A 9,856-nucleotide genomic window follows, 5' to 3' on the forward strand; every position below is an offset into this window, starting at 1 on the left:
ACTCTGGGATCATGACCTGAGCGGAAGGCAGCTGCCTAACCGACTGAGCCACCCAGGCACCCCAAGATTTTATTTATTTATTAGAGAGAGAGAGAGCACAGAAGGAGAGGGAGAGGGAAGAAGCAGGTTCCTCGCTGAGCAGAGAGCTTGATGCGGACCGGATCCCAGGACGCTGGGATCATGACCCAAGCCGAAGGCAGCCGCTTAACTGACTGAGCCACCCAGGAGCCCCTAAACAAGAACATCTTCATATAGAGAGGGAGCAACACCTGAGTGCAGTAGAGAATCTAGGAATAATAGCAACAACAATCACAGAACCCCCTAGGCCAAGCAATGTGCTAGTTACTGGGATTAAAGAATGTGCAAAAGCAGACACGCCTTTTGCATGCATAGGGTTTTGAATCTGGTTGGAGTGAGGGAAACCTGGTATTCATCAGGTGATCTTCACAGCAAATAGACATTTGTAAATTTTGCCAGGTATAATGTAGGAGATGCACACAGTATGAACTCTAATAAAGGATTTGACTAATCAGAGAGGTAGGAGTCTTTTTTTTTTTTTTTGAGAGTCTTGATTTAATAGATAATGCATTTTGCAGGACAGCAAAAAAGAACGAAGGGAAGAAGCAGCTTTCGAGGGAGAGGAAACCGCAAGCAAACCAGGTCCTGGTGTGGAGAGGAACGGGCAGCATGAAGACTGAAGGAGGAGCTCAGCTTTGTGTGAGCCCCGAGAAGGAGCACAGTGGCCAGGGAGCCAGGAAGTGGAATACCAAAACCATTCCCTTAGCGTCGTGTAGGTAAAGCCTTCGTCTTATTGCCAAAGAAATGGTTACTCACTGAAAGCTTTCAGCAAAGCTGGGAATGACAATTTGAGATTCGTACTTGGGAAAGAAAGATCCCTTTGGCCGCAGAAGGGTCATGCAGAGGTTTTGAGATGGAGGTTATTTCCAGCAGGACGCTGAAAGGCTGGAAGTCTGGGGGAGGGAGGGCTGTACGGAGGGGGGGTGACTTAGTACCAGACAAAAGTGGCAGCTTGGGAAATCAGTGGTGGGACTCCTCAGTTTGCAGGCAAGAAAACAGAAGCCACTTCGGATGTCTGAAACATGTATGTAATATAAAGAACTGATTAAAAGCTACCAACAGCGCTGATGGAGGAGTTTCGAGGAGGGACTGGAGGAGCAAAATGGATCACAAAGGCGCTGCACTCCCCGGGTGGAGCCCCGGGGCCCCGGAAACACCGCCTAGGCCGCAGCACCCCCTCCCCCGCCACCGTGGCTGCTCTGGGGGGCTGAACAAAGCAGGAGAACACGTGGCTTCTTCCATCCCCCCCTTTCCAAGTGCCTGCGCACGCCTCCGGGGACAGAGCCTCCAAGGAAGCCAGGGGACAGAGGGCCTGGGGACACTGTGCGCGCTTCTCCTCCTCTTGCCTGGGGAGGGATAGTGAAGAGCAGGGCCTGCGGAAACCCCAGAAACACCACTAACCTGGAAACTGGGTGTTTTAAGGTGGTAACTAAGAAAAAGCCAAATCCTAATGTTATATCATATGACAAGAATTTCAACTGGCTCAAGACCTAAATGCGAAGGTAACTTGAGCGAAGATACGAAGGACTATGTATTTGTATCATCCTGAGATGGAGGACAGGCTTTCTGAGTATAACTCAATATTAAAGCCGTAAATATATAGAATATTATCTACAACATACAAATGGTACCTGAGAAATCAAAAGGAAGTAATTAAACATTTAAAAAATGTCAATAGGACTTCAGAAGTCAACAAATATACATTCCCTAGAGGCATGTTGACTTGGCTAAAACTTAAAATAAATGTCATACTTGTGCTTCAACCAGTCTAAATTGGATTCTTTAATGTTGTCTCATCATAACAAAAAGCATGAACTTGTATTAATCCTCTATAATAGATTGATTGTGCACCGTGTCCACAGGAGGTTGGCCAGGTGGGCCATTTTCTGGAATTTAAGGTGTTGCATTATTTCATCAATCATTTGTTTACAAAAAAGAAAAACTAAAATAAATTGAAAATGTGAACCTGTCAAAAAAATAAATAAATAAATGTAAATAAGTAATTACAAACGTAATATATTTCTCATTGACTAGTAACAATGAAAAGTATTTACATAGAAGGAGTAGCAGATTCAGTGGCAGTGAAAATTATCAACTTGGCAGTGTTTATCAGAGTAAGAAGTGTATACTTCTATGAGCATCAAAGTACCCTTGTATGATTAACACAACTGCATTGCTTACAAAACAAAATAATGAATAGATGATGACAGAATAAAAGTAATAGTGGAGGGAATGACAACACATGGTCTCACTTGTCCTGAAGGATAACGTTTGGATGTATAGATAATTGAGCTTGTGGCACCGGGTCATAATACCCTGCTACCTCCTCTCCCCCTGGCTTAGTCATGTAAACATAATATATGCCTGTAAATCTGCATCGTCTTTCCTGTCGCTGGAATTGCCACAAGTTCATGAAAGGAAATTCTATGGTGAAAACCACGGGGGAATTGACTTACCTAGATACTGGGTCCCACTGTGCTCCGGAAACTTCCACCTTATGCCTTGTCCGAGCATAATTATTAAGAGCACCGCTTTTCTCAATATTGCCTCATTTTCAATGACTATATGGCTGTTTATTTACACCATTGGAGTATAAAGGGAGTTACAAAATAGCATGTATTTGTTACAGAACCATACAGGATATTATTTTTAAATAATTACAAATATTTATATCCTCCCACTCTAAACCCACCAATGCTATCTTTTCTGTTTAAATAAAATTCAACGTCCCTACAAGGGGCTAAAATCCATACGTGATCTGGTATCAGACTCTTCTAAAGGGCATCTCTCCTCTACTCGCCTCTTACAGAATTCCAGGCATATCGATTGTACCACACCCAAACCCAAAATACAAGCATACAAACACACTTTTCCACCTCAAACTTCCTCTGCCTAGAGAACTATTTCCTCAGATTGTCCACATGCTGTTTCTTCTCACTTCATTCTGGTCTGTATTCTAATATCACCACAGAAAGCATTTCCCCGACCACCCTATCTAAAATAACGTCGCTCATCATTCACTGTTCACTTACTGGGTGTTTTTCTCCATGATACTCTTCCTTAACTTAATAGTTCATGTATGTATGTATGTATGTATTCATGCATGCATGCATAGTGTGCATTAAACGGTCTTTCCTATCCACTAACATTTCAGAGTCTTTGAAGACAGGGTATTTGCTTGCTTTACTTACATAGACCATCGTGTAGAATGATGCATATATAAGTACCCCCTTCCCAAATAGATATGAAATTAGTGAAAGTATACAGTGGTAGTGAAAAAGTATACAGTGATGGGGATACTTCACAACAATGTACATTTTGGATGGTGGGAATTAGGGTGATTTTATTTTCTTTTTACTCACTTGTATTTATTTTTTTGCATTGATTGTTGTTTAAATAATAAAAAGTAAAGAAGAGGGCCAGGAAGTGTCCTTGTAGAACCAAGCTAATAGAACTAATATCTGCAGTTTATGGACTGCTAAAGTGTTTCAGGCATCTTTCTAAGAGCTAAACATTTAGGAACTCATTTCAGCAATCCTGTGAGACACAAACTGTTACTATGTCCCTTTTCGAGACAGGGAAACTGATTCACAGAAAGGTTAAGCAAGTTGTTTGTTCAGTGCATAAGGGGGGTAATGGGGCTTTGATCCCCGGCAGGCTGCGTTTAGAGCCTGTGCTGCTACCCTCACTCACAGCCTACGAGCCAGTGGAATTTGAGACAAATCCCTGCCCCACATGTGTCCACATTAACATAGAGTATTAAAAACAAACCAGCTTTTAGTCAGATATTTGTCTCATTATGCATGGACCCTGTGCCTTGGCGTTCTCTAAATTTAATAGAGCTTCAGATTATTGCTGCTAGCAGCATGTGAACACTTTGTAGTCTTTTTATGGGTTTAGAACCTTTCCCAGGTGGGGTTTTCAGCAGTTTCAATGGTAATTACATGAAATATGTTATCTTCAGCTGCTTTTATATTCATGGATGTGGATTGTTGTTCCAGGCATAAGGGAAAAGGCCAAGGGGACTGGTTCACCTGGGTGAGAATGAACTTGATTATCCACCCTCTGGTAAATCTGAAAATGGCATTGTTAATTTCGACTGTTTATTAAGAAAATGTCTCATTGTCAGAACTGAAAAAGAGCGGCCTTACTTTGTTCTGAGCGATGAGTTTGGCCTGACCCATCCTGTCACCTGACACCTTGTTCTCACCACGGCCAGGCAAGATCAGAATATGTTTAGTTTCTACATCTCATTTTAATTCTCTCTTTACAGCTCTCATAATTTGTGTTCCTGGGCCCAGATGCCCTAGTCTAGTGTTTTGTTTTGTTTTGTTTTGTTTTTAATGGATTTGCTTCTTTTAGAAGTGAAAAGAAATAAACTCAGCATACACTTCCAGATTGCAGTGCTCACTGACTGGTTAATATTCATGGGGCGCAGTAGAGAGTCCATCTTCATTTGTAGTAAAGGGAATTGAATGTGCTCTCTTTGGAGGGATCTGTACACAGCCAGAGGACGAGGTTAAAGAAACGAGGTAGCATTGGTAACAAAGAGGGCTCTAATAATTTTTTTTAAAGACTTGTCTAATGTTGGTTTTGAATAAAGATGTGAGACCTCTCTGTTCAGCCCTTTTAATGAACAGCATGGTGCTTTAGATAGTCTCAGGAGAAAGACTCCTTTTTTTTCCATTATAAAGAACTACTTTAGTAGAATGTTTGATAATGAGATGCAAAAGCCCTTCTACAGTCTCTTTTATTACATTCCCCAAATGAAAGTGGCTGCTAGTGCTATTACCCCTACTGCTTCCCATTAAAAAGGAAACAATTGTCTGACCACATCATAAATAAATTGAGGGAAGTCCTATCTGCTATACAGAGCTGGCCCTGGAATCACATACACTCACACACACTTTGAGAGAACTCACTTGTCTATAAAGATATAGAGTAGTAGTAAAATGAAGTAGCTATCCTGAGAAAGTTCTGGAAAGTAGGAAGAAAAGCAGAGAAAAATGGATCACTTCCTGCTTTACCTAGCACCTGCCTTTCAAATGGAGCTTCTATTATTTTCTACCTTAAAATAGCAATTGCAACCTCTCTTCTTCTAACGCTATAAGGCGGTTATTCTTGTCAAGATGGGCTTGGAATGCTAATTTAAATAAAACTGCCTGCCAGGTGTGATCTTGTGATTGGTATTCATAAAAGATTTCCAAAAGTTAGATGGAAACTCTGTAAGCACACTTTTCATTTTATTCATTTTATTTCCGGGTGTGTGTGTGTGTGTGTGTGTGTGTGTGTGTGTGTATGTACTATTATTGATATTGTTGGCTGATCCTGTTAATGCATTAAAAATATGAGACATACATGAAAGGTATTCTTCGGTGTGGGCACAACAATTTAGAGAATTGAATCACTTTGTTTCCTGACCCATAGTTCAACTCAATCTCATTAAGATATTTCATTTCCAAAAATATGAAGTTGTGGCCCATCTAGTGTAGTTCTTAGTTACTTTGGCACATGATTCAGCATGACACTGTATGTACTTAAGAGTCTGAGAGAATTAAAGGACTTTGGTGTAGTCTTTATCCAAAGGAACTAAATACAAGCTCCCAAGTGGAAGGAAAACTTTTCTTTAATCTTCTGAAAATGACCTTATGAATTAGAAATTCATGAAAGCAAAAATCATCCCTTTAGAGCCAGGCAGAGATAAAAGTCGTCCGTGTTATGCTTTTTATTTTTATTTTTATTTTTTATTTATTTATTTATTTTTTAAAGATTTTATTTATTTATTTGAGAGAGAGAATGAGATAGAGAGAGCATGGGGGGGGGGGTCAGAGGGAGAAGCAGGCTCCCTGTTCAGCAGGGAGCCCGATGCGGGACTCGATCCCGGGGACTCCAGGATCATGACCTGAGCCGAAGGCAGTCGCTTAACCAACTGAGCCACCCAGGCGCCCCCGTGTTATGCTTTTTAAACCTGTGAAGGATCTTCTTTGTCAAAGGAAGATTGTTCTGGACAAGTTAAATGGGCAAGGAAGACTTTATTCAAGACTACTGCAACAGGGGAGAGAGACTGAACTCCAGGCCCCTGCAGGAGAAGGCAGGAGAGTGAAAGCTCAGGACCTGCAGGTGGACAGCAGCGCAGGACTTTTCAGGGAAGCTGGTGGGCACCGGCTGCAGGCTCTGCTAATTGGTACTCGGGGCTGGTTGGTTCCTGCCCAGCCATAGAGACTGCGAAATAATGGGATTATCTTTTGAGATGATTACATTTCAAAGGGATTGCTCTCGGGTCCTTGAGCATGACATTCCTAGATTGATGAGAGGCTGGGAGAAGATTTACATCTCAAGGGGGCAAAGAATTTACAATCACAAGTTTTCCAAAGGAAATGCCCTAAGAAAAGGGAAGTCTGGGCTGGAGTCCAGAAGAAGGCCCTGCAAAGTGTACTGAGGCTGAGGGGGTGGGAAGGCCCTCTTAGTGACCTTGCCTGCTGCACCAGCCTCTGTCTCTGAGTTGCATGCTGAGAAAAGGCGTGAAGTCTCTGAGATCTGCAGCCGTTAAACAACAAATTTTAACATTAGCATATATATATATATTTTTTCACTGTCTTCTTATTTATTCAAAATAGAAAAAAACAATAGAGTGAAAAAAAAAAAAAAGCTGATGGCATCTTCCATAAGCTGGGGGATAAGTGATCCCAAAAGCCCCAAAATGTGAAGGAATAATAGTTTTGCCTTTTGCAGAATGTCACAGAGTTGGAATTATACAGGAGGCATCCTTTTCAGATTGGCTTCTTTCACTTAGTGATAATCTGCATTTAAAGTTCCTCCATGTCTTTTCGTAGCTTACTAGCTCATTTCCTTTTAGTGCTAAAAATATCCCCTTGTCTGGATGTACCACAATTTATTTATCCATGCATCTACTGACAGACATCTTGGGTGCTTCTTAGTTTTGTCATTATTAACAGCTGCTATGAGCATCTGTGTGAAGGTATTTGTGTGGACATAAGTTTTCAGTTTATTTGGGTAACCACCAAGGAGCACGGTTGCTGGATTTCATGGTAAGAGCACACTTAGTTTTATAAGAAACTGTCAAACTGTCTTCCAAGGTGGCTTTACAGTTTTGCCTCCCCACCAACAATAAATGAGAATTCCTGTTGCTTCACATTCTGGCCAGCATTTGGTGGTGTCGGTTTTGCAGATTTGGGTCATTCTAATTAAGGTATAGAGTGGTATTTAATTGCTGCTCTAATGTGCAATTCCATAATGACATACGATGTGGGGCATTTCTTCATCTATTTCTTTCCCGTCTATCATCTTTGGTGAGGTGCCTGTTCGGGCCGTTCGTGTATTTTCTTAATCAAATTGTTTGTTTTCTTGGTTAGTTTTAAGAGTTCATCTTATGTTTTGGATGACAGATGCTTATCAGATGTGTCTTTTGCAATATTTTCTCTCCATTGATGGTTTGTTTTCTCATTCTCTTGATTCCCCCACCCCCCAGAACAGAAGTTTTATTTTAATGAAGTGCCACTTGTCATTTCTTTCTTTCGTGAATCATGCCTTTGTGGTGGTGTAAAATGTCAGCCACCATATGCAAGATCATCTAGGTTTTTTCCTATCTTATCCTCTAGAAGTTTTATAGTTTTGTGTTTTACCACATTTGTGTTTGTGACCCACTGGAGTTAACTTTTGTGAAAGGTGTAAGGTCTGTGTTTCCACTGATTGATTGGTTGAATGTGGATATCCAGTTGTTCTCACACCAGTTGTTGCCTTGTTTCCTTTGCCGAGGAGCAGTTGTCTCTATTTGTGGAGGCCCATTTCTGGGTGCTCATTCTGTTACATCGATCTGTTTTCTATTCTTTCACTATGCAAAGTAACAAAATTGAATTGGGAGGTCTGTCCCCTCACTGTCACCTCTTCTGCTCAAACAGCCCTTCCTTTCTCTTCCCCAAAGCCATTTGGGGCCCTTCTTGGGGCCTAACTTAACTATTGTATACATCTCTCTGTTATTTGATTCTAAATTCACATACTTAGGACTCCTTCTTTATGGTGAATGATTTTTTCATTTTATAAGATGAATTTATAAATTGTGCTAGCTTGCTTTTCTTTTAAATATTTTAATGCCGTCACATATACAACATATCACAACAGGTTTACAGGTTTAACCTAAGCGGATTTTGGACCCAAAGTTCTAGCCTTAGGAATTTCCAACCCATTTGCCCAAACCAGAGATCTCACAAGTTTTCACTGAATTTTGAGAAGTTTGAATAACATATATATCTCATTACAGAGTTGTTATAGACTGAATTCTGTCTCCCTAAAATTCATATGTTTAAGCTCCAAATCCCAATAGCATTGTATTTAGAGTTGTGCTTTATGGCGGTAGTTAAGGTTAAATGAGATCATAAGGGTAGGTTCTTAATCCCATAGATTTGGTATCCTTCTGAGAAGAAGAGACACGAGTATTCTCTTTCCACATAAGCATGGAGAAGATACCATGTGAGAACACAGGGAAAAGGTGGCCCTCTGCAAGCCAAGAAGATAGCCCTCATCAAAAACAGAATATGTTGGCATCTTCACCTTGGACTTATAGCCTCCAGAACTGTGAAAAAAAAATTCCATTGTTAAAGCCACCCAGTCTGTGGTATTTTGCTGTGGTGGCCCAAGCTAATGTGACAGCCAGTAAATACTCTTGAATTATGAAAAGGGAGAAGAGAATATTCTTTCTTACTTCCTAATCTTGTGGATATTGTAAAAACAAGTATGTCAACCACCCAGGGAAAATGGTAAATCAAAGAAACAAATTGATAAAGATAAAATCAAAACAAGTCTGACCTGAGATTCTAAAAGACCAATGTATTATTTTCATTTTCAGCTCCCCAGTCAAAAAGTAATTACAGAGTAAAGACTATTAACAATATTTCTAAAATCATAAGCAGAGAGGCAGCAGTGTATATGAGGAATATGTTTCCCTCTAAGGCAGTCAGCTCACAATTAAATTTAGAAAAAATTAATTACCTGATTCTTGGTTATGTTTAGCAAGTGTCAAGCGTACATTGCTATCTGATTTCCATGTGGCACATTCACATGGTGTGCCCTACACCCTTGGGCAAGGACGCCTGCTTTGTGTCCCTTTGCTATGTGCTAGTGGGGGGGGGGGCTTGTTGTTTTGTTTTAGTGCATTGAATTGGGCTCCAGTATGATAACCTGCTTACATGCTTGCTCCTGGATGCATTATTTTTACTGCCAAGACAACTCTCCTCCTTTTAGTTCAGCCCATATCATCCTCCAACCCTGGGTCTTTCTGTGGGTTAGATTAACATGAAGAATATAGAACATTTTATTGATCAGCTAAGAATCTATAGCTTTGTTGATGATTTTAGTCTGATTCTAGAAACTGGGCTTATTTTCTGGATTCTTCCTGTTACATCCTTTGGGTCAAATAATCTATTATGAGCAGATAAGTCATGTCATTGTAAAATCCTGAAGGTGGAAGGGACGTTACCAGATAAAAGGGCATCTATAGCATCTTACACATGAGCTTAGGAGACACAAGCAGGGGTGAAGACACATATCGTGGCCAGCCCAGATCCCCGCTTGCCCATGGCCAGTGAAGTCTCCTCTTCCTCCACGGCTGTCTCTTCTTCAGATCCGCACAGGTGACACTATGGCAGGGGCCCCCAGACTCCTGCCTATGGGCTGGCTTGGGGTTATGACAGTGTACTCACCGGTCTGGATCCAAAAGACAAAAATCGGAGCAAAAGAGGTGAGTTTTCACACAGTATATTTA

This window comes from Halichoerus grypus, chromosome 13 (assembly GCF_964656455.1).
Source record: "Halichoerus grypus chromosome 13, mHalGry1.hap1.1, whole genome shotgun sequence".
NCBI lineage: Eukaryota > Metazoa > Chordata > Mammalia > Carnivora > Phocidae > Halichoerus > Halichoerus grypus.